General features: G+C 39.6%; 1 pseudogene; it reads left to right on the plus strand.

Annotated features, from left to right (window-relative positions):
• The first annotated feature begins 6,714 nt into the window (after positions 1-6,714).
• On the plus strand, positions 6,715-8,179 carry LOC120224834 (annotated as a pseudogene).
• Positions 8,180-12,991: the final 4,812 nt, after the last annotated feature.

Raw genomic sequence — 12,991 nt, forward strand, 5'->3', positions numbered from 1 at the left:
AAACTCCCTATAGAAGATTACCTGTAAGTTAACCGATTTTCAGAAATTACAAAAGAAAATATTAGGGGCACCTGGGTGGCTCAGTCAGTTAAGCATCTGACTTCAGCTCAGGTCATGATCTCACAGTTCATGAGTTTGAGTCCTGCACTGGGCTCTGTGCTGACAGCTCAGAGCCTGGAGCCTGCTTCAGATTCTGTGTCTCCCTCTCTCTCTGACCCTCCCCTGCTCACGCTCTGTCTCTCTAAAAAAATAAACATTAAAAATTGTTAAAAGAAAATATTTTTCCAAAAAATATTTTTATTACTTCCCTATCAATACACCATATTTGCTACGTCTCATGAGGCAAAGCAAAGCAGAAAACAGAAATAGATACACATTTACTCTTTCTCTTACTATCTCATAATATTATCAACCAGTAGCATGGTAATTTTAAGAGAAAGATATATCTGTATATTCATATTATTCAAATTGAGTACATTAATTCTTGCTTGAACATACCATGCGCTGGCACAAAACTGGTGAATATATTACTGAGCTACTCCTCTTTTTTAAATTTTTTAAATGTTTATTCATTTTTGAGAGACAGAGCACAAGCTGGGGAAGAGCACAGAGAGAGAAAGGGAGACAGAGGATCTGAAGCAGGCTCCAGGCTCTGAGCTGTCAGCACAGAGCCGGACGCAGGGCTTGAATTCAAAAACCACAAGATCATGATCTGAGCAGAAGTGAGCCATCCAACCGAGTCACCCTGGTGCCCCATGAGCCACTCCTCTTTTTTTTCTTATTACCATCATTTATTTTTTTAGGGTTTGTATTCTTTTTATTTTTTTAAACTTTTTTTCACTAATCTTTTTTTTTTTTTTACAAATAGTTTATTGTCAAGTTGGTTTCCATATAACACCCAGTGCTCATCCCCACAAGTGCCCTCCTCCATGCCCATCTCTCCCCTCCCCCCCCACACCCTCTTAAGCAGACCATATTTAAAGATAAAGTAATGTCAGTCTAGTTTCATTAAAATATTTACAAGAACTTGACTTTTCAAAGCAGTCTTTCTATCCCATTAAGTTGCACTAGTTATTTGTTTCCTTACTTAGAACCTAGGATCTGAATCTCTGACAAATAGACCTATTAGTTGTGTAAAGCACTAATTACATCTCAGATTTTCATATCTACCAAATGACTTCAACATACAGCCAGGAAATCCCAGAACCACTGCTTGGAGGCTTAAGAATACAGCTAATTATTTCCAGTGAAAGTTAGACTAGTTTGAATGTCATCTAAGTGTTAAAACTAAAATTAAAACTCAAGAATCAACTGTATAAAAATAATTTAGGCTGTGTAGGAAAACACACTGTTAGAAAACAAGAAATTTCTTTGGGAAAATGGAGAACAAAGGACCAATGGGAAGAAACTGATGTGGAGGCAAACCGTTGCACCTTCCGTCTGCATTCTCACAAGAGAAAACTCTAAATGTTACATCGCAGCAGATTTTTTTTACACCAATTGTGAACACAAGAGAAACAAATCCTGCTTCTGTAGTCTGGTTTCAAATCTTTCTGATTTTAATTAGAGAGGTTTAGGTAGGAAGGATCAGATATTTAATACAATTTAGCACACTGAAGCAACGATCCCAAGAAGCAGAGAGGTCTTCTGCAAACACACATGGACATGCTCACTGGAGGGCAGAGGAGCCTTCCCTAATAAGCATCCTGGAATTATAGATAAATTTATTAGAATGAAGCAAGAAAATGGATATTCCAATCACCTTATCAAGAAAACCCAAGTAAAATGGTATATATTTTGAGATACAAATACAATATTTGTATGTAAATATAATCTAATGGGCTTGTGGATTGAATTGCAGAATTAGTGGCATTAAACGTAAGTAAATAAAGCCAGTACGTAGCCTGGATCACTTAGATTTTTCTTCTTGTCCCAGGGATTGTATCGTATCTTAGGTGGTGACTTAGTACATGAAACAAGGTTTCTAGCTTTTGATTGGCAGCATCAAACCGAGAGGACAGAATATTATGCTCTTGGTCAAAGTGAAATAGAAGAGAAGAAAAGAGGTCTGGAAATGTGATAATACAAGAGTAATGATATTGAAACAACAACATGAGGCAACAGTGAAGCATCTCTTTTAAATAACTAGAATTGTTCTAAGCCAGAAAGAAGAGCAGTTTGGGAAGAAAAAGAGGTGGCTCATTATAGATATTTTTAGTATGAGGTGTCAGAGGAGATTTCACACTGTCCAGAAAAAGCTGGAAATTTGGAAATGAATATCAATTGAAAAAAGTAGCAAGTAAATAATTTTAATAAAGGTTTTGGATTCCTTTTCATACAAAGCTACCATATGTGGGCATAATGTGGTTGGGAAGCTAATTTTGCATACCCTTTTTAATCAGCTATAATTTATATATTTAAGCATCCTATAATTTAAATATTATTTCCATGTTATGGACAAAACTGGGACAGAGTAAACTGAAGAATCACTCTCTAATCACAAACTAATAAGTAACAGAACCTGGGGTTAAAATAATGTCTTCTCTTTCTAGTTTCCTACTCCTTTATTTATGTGGCAGATGATCTAGGAAAAAGGAAGAAGAGAAATAAGAAAGGAAGGTCAAGGAAAACACACGGATGAAGTTATGGCTCAGAATTGGGTTAGCGTGAATTTTCAGTCAACATAATTTTGAGAGTTTATCCAGCAAAGTCCAGCAACCTGGGAATAAAATCTGAAAAACAGATGGTGGAATGATTCACTGTTGAAGATTGGCAAGCTGATGCAATGCAAGGTTAAATATACAAGAGTTTTTAAAGTGGTTATTAATGAGTACATCATTGGAAAGTTGGGTTATACTCCAGAAAGGAAAGTGAAGCCAGAGGTGATTCATAGACCAAGAGGTTGAAAATCCTTGAGTGCTTCCCTTCTACTACTGATGCTCAAAATACCAGATTTTCACTTTCTCAACCTCTTTTGATTCTAGAGCACAGTTGCATTGGATATTTCTGAAATTGGTTCTGTAATATTTAGGGCAATTCTGAAAATTTCCTAATATCCTCTCAACAAATTCCATTTCTGCTTAAATTAATCAGATATTTGTGTTTTTCTTTCTGTTTTCTTATTGAAAAATGCAACATTTGATCAATTTTTCTGACCTCCTCATCCTAAACTCTAAAAATCATAGAAAATATTTAAAACCAATAAAGGACATGACCAACATCAAAGTAATTGGGAAAAACTCTTAGAAGATGGAAAATAAATAACACTGGGTTGACTGACAGGAGTAGAAGAATCCGTATATTTGAAACATGTTCAGGAGGGAGTCATTAGAAAGATTCATAGAAGAGTAGATCCAAAGTTGTTCATAATTAAGTGCACAAATGGCAAGAGAACTGGTTTCCAAGTACAATCATCTGAGCAATTAATGAACTGCATTTCCCACAGCAAAACTGACAGGCCAAACAGGATTCTCTCTCCTTTTTCCATGTATGGAGCACTAGTTATTAGGAGCTGCATTCATCCCCAGGCTAAACAATCAGGCCCCAAAGAAAGTAAACTCTTTGTCCAGGCAGAGGTTCTTAGCCAATGTAGGGGGTTGAGATAGGAGCAAGGGGCAGGTGGCAGAATGTTGGACCTCCAGGGAGAGAGAATGCATTAAACACAATAGGTGAAGACACGGGAGGGAGTCAGCTTTCCTGATTTCTCCACACAGCCCACTGAAAGTGGAGATGGAGTGCCAGCATTTCCCCATCTGATTATTCAGAGCACAGAATCAGTTCTTCATCTCACTCAGAACATTAATCTGGCTACTTAAGCTAATCCACTCCCTAGAAGCAAAAGTACCAAGAAAGCAAGCGATGTCTTTGTATTGTTCATATGTCCTTACTCTATCATTTGCTTTAAACTAAATCATTTAGAAATTGATCTGATATCAATTATCTATACTTTAGATCTACTTAATGAGTCACTCCTTATAAAAAAAAAATTCTGGCATTAGAAAGCTGGTTTAAATCTATTTAATATTAAGTAAGAGGTCTTCCCAATTCCTCTGAAATTGCCCAAGGCCAGTGTTTTCTAGATTTCCTTTATCATAATAATCACCTATGAAATTCGTGGGATCATACACTCATATTCATAGAGCCTGCTCCAGACCTACTGAATCAAAATATTCATTTCAAGCCCATTAAGCGGTTTAGAAATCAGAGTTTTAAATAAGCTGGCCATGGGGCGCCTGTGTGGCTCAGTCAATGAGCATCCAACTTCAGCTCAAGTCATGATCTCACCGATTGTGAGTTCGAGCCCTGCATGGGGCTCTGTGCTGACAGCTCGGAGCCTGGCTCCTACTTCAGATTTTGTGTCTCCTGCTCTCTCTGCCCCTCCCCTGCTTACACTCTGTCTGTCTCTCCAAAATAAATAAATATTAAAAAATATTTTAAGGGGTGCCTGGATGGCTCAGTTGGTTAGGCGACCGACTTCGGCCCAGGTCATGATCTCATGATTTGTGGGTTCAAGCCCTGTACTGACAGACTGGAGCCTGCTTCAGATTCCATGTCTCCCTCTGTCTCTGCCCCTCCCCTGCTCACACTCTCTCTCTGTCTCTGTCTTTCTCTCTCAAAAATAAATAAACGTTTAAAAAATATTTAAAAACTAAACAAGTTGGCCAGGTAATCCTATGATCTCACAAATTTGGGGAATAGTGTAAAATATAGTACCATGCACAGCCACAAATACCATTCACCTGCACCCCTACACTTCACACACACACACACACACACACACACACACACAGCATGTCTGCTTTAGTAGAAACCACCCTTTAATTAATCTTTTCATGTTCAGTGTTTATGAGGGTATAAAGTGTTTTTAAAAGAGTGATAACTTCTAGTGAGATTCGTAAATTCCTTGCTGACCAGTATTATTGTTCTCAAACTTCAAGTGGCTCTGGATCATCCTGAAAATAATTCAATCAGAGATTCTTAGCCTCCTCCACCTCTAGGTCTCTGAACAATCTGCATTTGTATCAAGCAATCCCACCTCATTTTATCTCTTTCATCTTCTCTCCTTAATTTCTCTCTGTGTCTCTCTGTCTACTCCTCCTGCCACTTATTTATCTTTTTTCTCTAGTTTTCTCCTCTGCTTTCCCTGCCTTATGTAGCTCTTACCAAGTGACAGGGAATATGATGTAATTCATAAGTGTCATATTAATTTGGGGGAGATTATCAGCACTATTTCCAAGTGCTGTATGATTTTACCACCAGGAAAATAAAAAAAAAAAAAAGGCAAAGATATCCTCAATGGATTCCCTTACTTGAAATGGGAAGGTAGGAGAACATAAATTGGCTAAAAATAAGTAGATCAATAGTTCTCATTCCTGGTTGCACATTAAAATCACTTGAGAAGATTTTAAATTCACCCTCAGAGATTCAGGTTTATTTGGCCGGTTTTGGTACCAGAAATTGGTATGTTCTTTTAAGTTCCCAGGTAATTCTAAAGTGCAGCAAGAGTTGAGGACCCCCAGATTAGATTCAGTGGAAACCTATACAAAGGTAATGACAGGGAAAGCTATGCCTCTGAGACCTGAAAACAATGGTGGGAGGAAGGGACTTTAAAAAAAAAAGAAGGAAGAAAAATATAATTCTGTGCAACTGATGGAGGGGAAAATAGAAAGGAGCATTGTCAGGGCAAAGAGAGAGAAATCAATGAAAATGAACAGTACTTTTTCAACATCTGCTAACAAATAAAAGAGAGTTTAAATGGAATTGAGGGTAAAGTATTTTAGACGGATTGAGAACAGATGAGGTAAAACGGATGGTCAGTGCCTCCCACTCCAAAGATAACAGGGGGATTAGAGCTCATTCCTCTCTCCAGGTTAAATCCCAGAGCAAAAGGCATAGCATAACAAGAGATACTGTTATGAATTCTTATGCAAAGAGTGAGGGAAAAGTGGCACATAAACACCTACTTTGAAATAATAAACTTGGATATAATAAACCTAAAGCTCAGGGAATATACGGACAAACTAAACCAAAGTCAGGAGCACAATTAAGGGTAAGAAAACTCACTGCCAATGGTGTTAAGCCTGAAGGGCTTCAGACAGGTCATAGAAGGTTTACATTAAACATATTCAGACACAAAACAAAAGGAAAAATGAATAGAAAGGTTTGCATTGCCAGAAAAATGGGGGAATTACAGACTATTGTTTTGGAAGGACATGCAAAATGGATGTTTCACAAATATCCTGTTTCAACAATAGAAATATGTCTAAATTGATTAAAGTTATTAAATATAAAAAGATGGAGAAAGAATAAGTATTGCTTAAAATCTACAATAAACACTTAAGAAAAAGAAAAACTTATTCTTGAGAAAAATGCAGTTAGGAAGAGCCATCAATCCAGGTAAATCAAATTATTTAGTTTTATGCAGGAACACAAGATGACTACTTTAAAATTCACTCATAAGAGAGGACTGGAGACCAATACTGACTCTTCAATACTGAAAAATCAACTCTTCTGAACAGGTGATTTTGAGATGATTCTCCTAGAATAAGATTTTTAATTCTAGAAGGATTCACATCTGGGGCGCCTGGGTGACTCAGTCAGTTGAGTGCCAGACTCTTGGTTTTGGCTCTGGTCATGATCTCACAGTTCAGTGAGTTAGAGCCCCAGCATCAGGCTCTGTGTGTGACCACAGATCCTGCTTGGGACTCTCTCTTTCTGACCCAGCTCCGAGGCCACAGAGCTCCACTTTCTGCTCTTCGTATCAGTGAATCAAGAGGGGACATCGTGTCCTGCGCTGGCACATGTACCCACGTGTGGAGCATCAGCGAGAACCCTATTGTGAGTGTGAACACGTTCACAGGCCGGAGCGAGCAGATTGCTGCTGCGTGTCGGAGATGAGAGTGAGATACACAGAGCGTCATGGTAACTGGACGCTCACTCGGATGGCGTGGTCTGGGTCTGGAGAAGGGAATTTTGGCAAGTTCCTGAAACACCAGCTCCTGAGCCTGTTGAAGTCCTAGAAACGCAGGAAGACCGTCCAGAAGCACAAATAGGACAGGAAGCCCAGGACGAGGACAGCAGAGATTCAGAGGCAGATGAGCAGAGCGCCAGCCAGGACCCCAAGGACACGCCCCGCCAGCCCAGCAGCACCAGCCTCGGCCCAGCCTCCTGCAGAGCAACCGCCGGCTGGGGCGCGCAGAGCGGCTGCCGGGACTCCGGGCGCAGGTCTGACCGCTCAGTCTGGATGAGACCCACGGCTTCATATTGGTGAACTATTCAGAGGGCCGGGCCAGAGCCCAGCTGCACGGTCCCCTTAACCCCCCAGCCCCACCCCAATCCCACTGAAGTGCGGAATCACAGCAGATTGAAGCCTGGGTACCAGTGGGAGCGGCGGCTGGTGTTCAGGCCGGAGTAAGCTAGCTTTGCACCCGGCCTTGGATCCGAAGGACAACGCACACAGGGCAGAGATCACCGCCCTGGGCGTCTCCAAGGTCACAGCAGGATCCTCGTTGGCAACAGACCGGCCAGGCCGTTCCGCTGCTGACCGTGGGTGAAGGATGAGGGAGGTGACAGCTGTTCGGGCTGCTCCGGGCGGTTCTCTCTGGCGGAAAGACGGCCCCATTGCAGGAACTGCGGCCAGCTCTTCCGCCAGAGGTGCAGTCGGTTTCAGCCAGAACTCAAAGCCTTGAAAATCTCATCCCCGCTGCACGTGTGTCAGAATTGTTACTACAATTTACAGCACGAGAGGGGTTCAGAGGATGGGCCTCGAATTGTTGAAGACTCGACAAGCCGATTGCAGACTACGGTCGGTAGAGCCCTTTCCGGATTCCCCGCAAGGCTCAAGACTTGTAAGCCATCGCGACAGTGACAGTCTCGGTGTAAGCCTCTCTTCGTGCCACGTGTTTGAAGCGTTGACTTCAAAGGGGTCAGTGAACAAGCGAGTGTCGAGTGCAGTGATGGGGCGGACACAGTGATGGGGTGAACACCACCAGAGGAACAGAAGGTGGTTCCTTAGAGCCACTCTTTCAATATCCCATTCTCCCTGTTACCAGTCAACCGCCTTCAAGAGAAAATCCTCACTTCCTAACTGTCTTTTCTTGCGTCTCATTTTTATAGGTCTACCTCATCCATTTGGAAAAACCAGCACCGTCACCAACAAAACAAAAAAAAGGCTTTTAGAAAATGGTTGTATATCTAACTTCTTTGCAAGTAACTGTACATTATAAATAGGTATAAAGGCCTTTATTTCTAAATAAGGACTTAACTGCCTGCAACTTGAGACTTCAAACTAAACCACTAACTCAGTGAACTACTTATGTTTTGTCTGACATCTCTCACAAATTAATTATAAATACGTTTTTAAAATCTTCAAAAAAAGAGCAAGTTCATGCTTGCTCACTTGCTCTCTCAAAATAAATTAATTAAAATTAAATTAAATTAAAATGTATTCTTTAATGCAATGGAACACACACACACACACACACACACACACACACACATTTGGTCCCAAAATAAAGTGTCCTTTTTTTCTCTTTTTCACCATCCCCTTTCCCTATACTGTGGTCTATACTGCTAGAGAAAGAGTTTTGTAACAACATGAAATGTAATTAAAACCTAAAATTTGATAATACATCAAATCAGCTAAATAAGTTGTGATACATTAATTACAGTTCTATTTTTTTCTGTGACTTTGCAAAAACTTTTTATCAAGCTATAAATGTAAGACAAAAGAAAGAAGAGTACTTAGCCATATACATTTTAGTGTTCCAAATATAGTGTTTATGCTTGAGACCTCATAATACGGCATGAAAAAGTTAGATTCATGTGGAAGAGTGCTTTTTTTGAATTCCCCAATCTGTATAATACACCCCTCTGGGGTTTTGTTTTTCAATTTCTCTGTTGTCTGGACTTGGAAAATCCATTGGCTAATTTTAAGTTTACCTTTTACTTCAGTCAATAACTATTGGACATCATTGACCACTCCATACTTAAAACCTTCTTTCTTGCCTTTCATAGAAATTCTCTACACTAAACTCACTTTTCTTTTCTATCACACCCTTTCCTGATTCTTCCAACTTTATATTCTGTGGGCAATCTCATTTATATCAATAGATTTCAATGCCGCTAATAATCATCAAATTTGTATTTCTACCATAGGCCTCTCTTCTGATCTCCAGACCCATACAACAAGTTCTCTGTTGAGCATCAGCACCTGATGAAATTTAGTAATGTTCCTCTAATCATATCCTCTTTCCTCCAATACTGACTCCACTTAAAACATATTTCAATCATGTTATTGACTTTAACCCAATTGCCCAAGCTGGAAACCCTTAGAATCACCCAAAGTTGAAGTTGACCATATAATATAATTTTCTATTCAAACTAGGATATGTTTGATAATGAAATGGGTACTCAATAAATATACTGGTTAATCAAGTTGTGTAGTTACACTAGAATTATCCTTCCTTTATTTCATCTAATTGCTCACAGAGTCTGAAATTTTTCTTTTTTTTTTTTTAAGTTTATGTATTTATTTTGAGGGGAAGGAAGGGGCAGAGAGAGGGAGAGAGAGAATTCCCAAGTAGGCTCTGCCCTGTCAGCAAAGAGTTCAATGACACAGGGCTCAATGTCACAAACTGATATTGTGACTTGAGCCAAAATAAAGAGTCAGATGCTTAACTGACCCAGGCACCCCAAGTCTGAAAAACTTCTTGACATTTTTCCAAGCCTATTTCTTCTTATTCAAGTCCTTGTTATGTCATCTCTAGAATATTTTAAGCTTAACTGATCTTCCTGCTTCTAATCTGTGCCTTTAACACTGCTGATGCAGTTATTTTTCTAAATCCCAGATCTGATCATGTTATTCCCTTGTTTAAAATTCTTTGCTATCTCTTGTGTTTCAGGATAAAATTAAACCTCTTTATTAGAATATATACATGGAAGCCCTAAGTTATTTTAATTACCAGCCATTTGGGGTATGTGATGGTTAAAAGCAAAGCCTGGTTTCTGTCTAGGTTGGGGAAAGCTGGAGTAAGATTGCTTCCTACCATCAATAAGAAAAAGATGAATTTACTACAAAGTCATAGCCTTCATGAATCCATCAAAAAGCTATGGTTTTAAGTTAAGAAAGCAGCCTGAATTCCCAAGGAAAGGCAGGCCTCTCCAAGGAGAGATGGAACACAAGAATCTTCTCATGTCAGGAGTGGCAGTGGGAGGAAGAGGTATGATCTACCATACAAGCAGATAGGGAAAATTTATGTAAAAAAAAATCAATAAATTCCTCAAGTGTGGTCTAGTGTGACAATATAGAATCTCTAGGAACCCTAGTCTCAGCAGAATATGCACATACTCCTGGTCTCTTTTCCATAGACTTTCACTTCTTGCTCAAGAAAGATTGGGGGGTAATATGGGAGACCAGAGAGAGCCGCTCACATTAGGCAGACATGGAGGACAAAATTGACCACCACTGAGGGTAAGGTATGTAATCCCACACCCCTGCCCTGCTCTTTCTCACATATGGAGCAAAAGCCTAAAGCCACTGGGGAAGGGCCAGCAAACCCTGTCATCTTCGGGTAAAGGTATATTGATGCTGTGGGAAAGATAGAAGGAAAACCCCTTTACCCTAGAGACACCAGCAACAGAAGAGTCCTAGACCCAGCATCTCATCCTAACAGCACTAGGATGGGGTAGGATACATGTAAATTCTGCCCCAGCTACAGATAGAGTGGGCTGCCATAGAGAGAAGGGGTATAAATCCTAAGAAACTCCCTCCCCTGAGATCCAAGCACACAGGATCTCCTTAAGATTGAGGCTGACCTGAACAATGGAGAATCTCTCTACAAGAAGCTTAACATATGCCAAGTAACAAGCTACAGTCTGCTCCTGAGGTAGGGAAGTGTGTAGAAAAAGAGAGAAGAAGAGTGCCCTTCGTGGGACAGGCTTTTAGGGATAGCTGAAAACTGAGGCTGGAACACAAACACTGAGAGAGAAAAATAATCCTGTTGTACTCCAGTCCCCACCCTAATCACAAGGCAGTTCCAGAGGAAATTGAAGCCTGTGGTACACTGATAATAATCAAACCCAAAACAAAATTCAAATTTGGCTCAACTCCTGACTACACTGACTTAGTACCCCACACTAATGGCCTGAAAGAATGACAGTGCTTACCTCCAAGAATAAATGTTATTTACTTAAGTCTCTACTATCTCACACATGATGTCTAGTAAGTAATAAATAATTATAGGACACACAAGCAAGGGGAAAAAAACGTAACCATTGTCATGAGCTACAGTAATCAAAAGAACCAAACTCAGAGATGACCCAGAGGTTGGAACTCTCAGACAGAGACTTTAACATAATTTTATTCATAATCATCCAAAAGTAAAACAGCAACAAAAATGTGCCACAACCAATAAATAGGTAAACTGATTATGGATCTCATGTAATAGAAGCTACTTAGCAGTAAAAAAGAAAAAAACTTCCGATATATGCCACCATATGGATGAATAGCAAATGCACTTGTCAAAATTCCTAGACTGTCACATAGAAAGTGTGAATTTTACAATATGTACATTTTACCTAATTAAAAAAAAACTGAATCTGAAAATAAAATTAAGGGAAAAAATGCAGACTGCCCGCATTTGAATCCTGGCTCTACAATTTATTAGCTGAACAACCTGATCAACTTACTTAGCTTTTCTGTGCCTGCATCCTTACATCTATAAAATTGGGCATTGTTAAAGACGGTGTACTTAACTAATAGAGTAGTCGTAAAGGGTTAAAACATCTATTATTCGTAGACCAAACTACAATATAAATATTTGGTATTATTTTTAATTTCCCAACCTTGTCTCCCACCAATGCTACACATTAGCATTGAACCAGCCATTTTGAGCTATTCTAATTCATTATGCTGTTCTGTACTTGCCACTTTATCTGCTTGGAATGCTCTTTTGTGCCTTATCTACAACTACCAGCAGTAGCAAACTTCTCATCCTTAAACACAGAATTTATATATATCATCTGTAGGCTTTCTTTACCATTTCACTTCCAGCTGAAGGAGATGGATTCCCACCTCCTTTATGTCTATGCACCTAATGAGTTCAAAGACTGACTTATGATAAATGCTCAATAAATATTTGAATGAATGAATGGATGGATAAAGGAGTCAATTATGGTTCACTTCGATCCTAACTACTTGATAGCTCTGAAAAAAAAAATGCTCTTGGCTGATAACTATTAAAATACCTAGACTAAAGGAGGATCATAGAGAGAAGTTAACCTGGAACCCCAGAGCATGCAAAGTCAATTAGAACAATAGGACATGCTTCTCTTAGAAGTCAAAATCTGCAAGACACCAGGGAACCAGAAAGGTAAATGATGGATTAGTGATCATGTAAGTATCAGGTGTCATAGCAGGTGGAAAGAAAGATCCATAACAGACAATTAACAGTAGATGGTTAAACAGAATTTAGGATATCAGATTAGGCTGCAAAACGGCTTTGTGGGAATCTGCTTCCATAAGCCTGCTGATAACCCAGGCCCCCAACCTTACTAGTTTTGTTAACTTGGACTAAATTAGACTTGGACAACCTAAGCCTTGCCAGCCTAGTTTGTCACTTTCTTGGAAAATTCAGGTTGGTTCTTACTGTGAATTTATATAGTGCCCAGATCTGCTTTCACCTTTGTTTCATTGCCATGACCTTGTTTTATATTTCTAAGCCCTTGCAGGAGGCTTAAGGAGGTTACTGCCAGTAGTGTAGCCAGTCATTGGTCATCTGAGGACATGGCACAATGTTATGATGCAGGTGCAAAACTGCACTGTTGCGAGAATAGGGTACAGTTGAGGAGGCAGAGCACTTTAGGAACTGAGTAATCGCAACATTGGTAAATCTGAACATGAAATAGAGTATGTTAGTTCATGTGCTTTCAGCAATTAATAAAACCCAGAAACGCCTCTCAGAGGGTGTTAATGCTAGCCATACCTCTGCTG

Source organism: Hyaena hyaena, unplaced genomic scaffold (genome assembly GCF_003009895.1).
Source record: "Hyaena hyaena isolate Hyena2069 unplaced genomic scaffold, ASM300989v1 scaffold_1262, whole genome shotgun sequence".
Taxonomy (NCBI): Eukaryota; Metazoa; Chordata; class Mammalia; order Carnivora; family Hyaenidae; genus Hyaena; species Hyaena hyaena.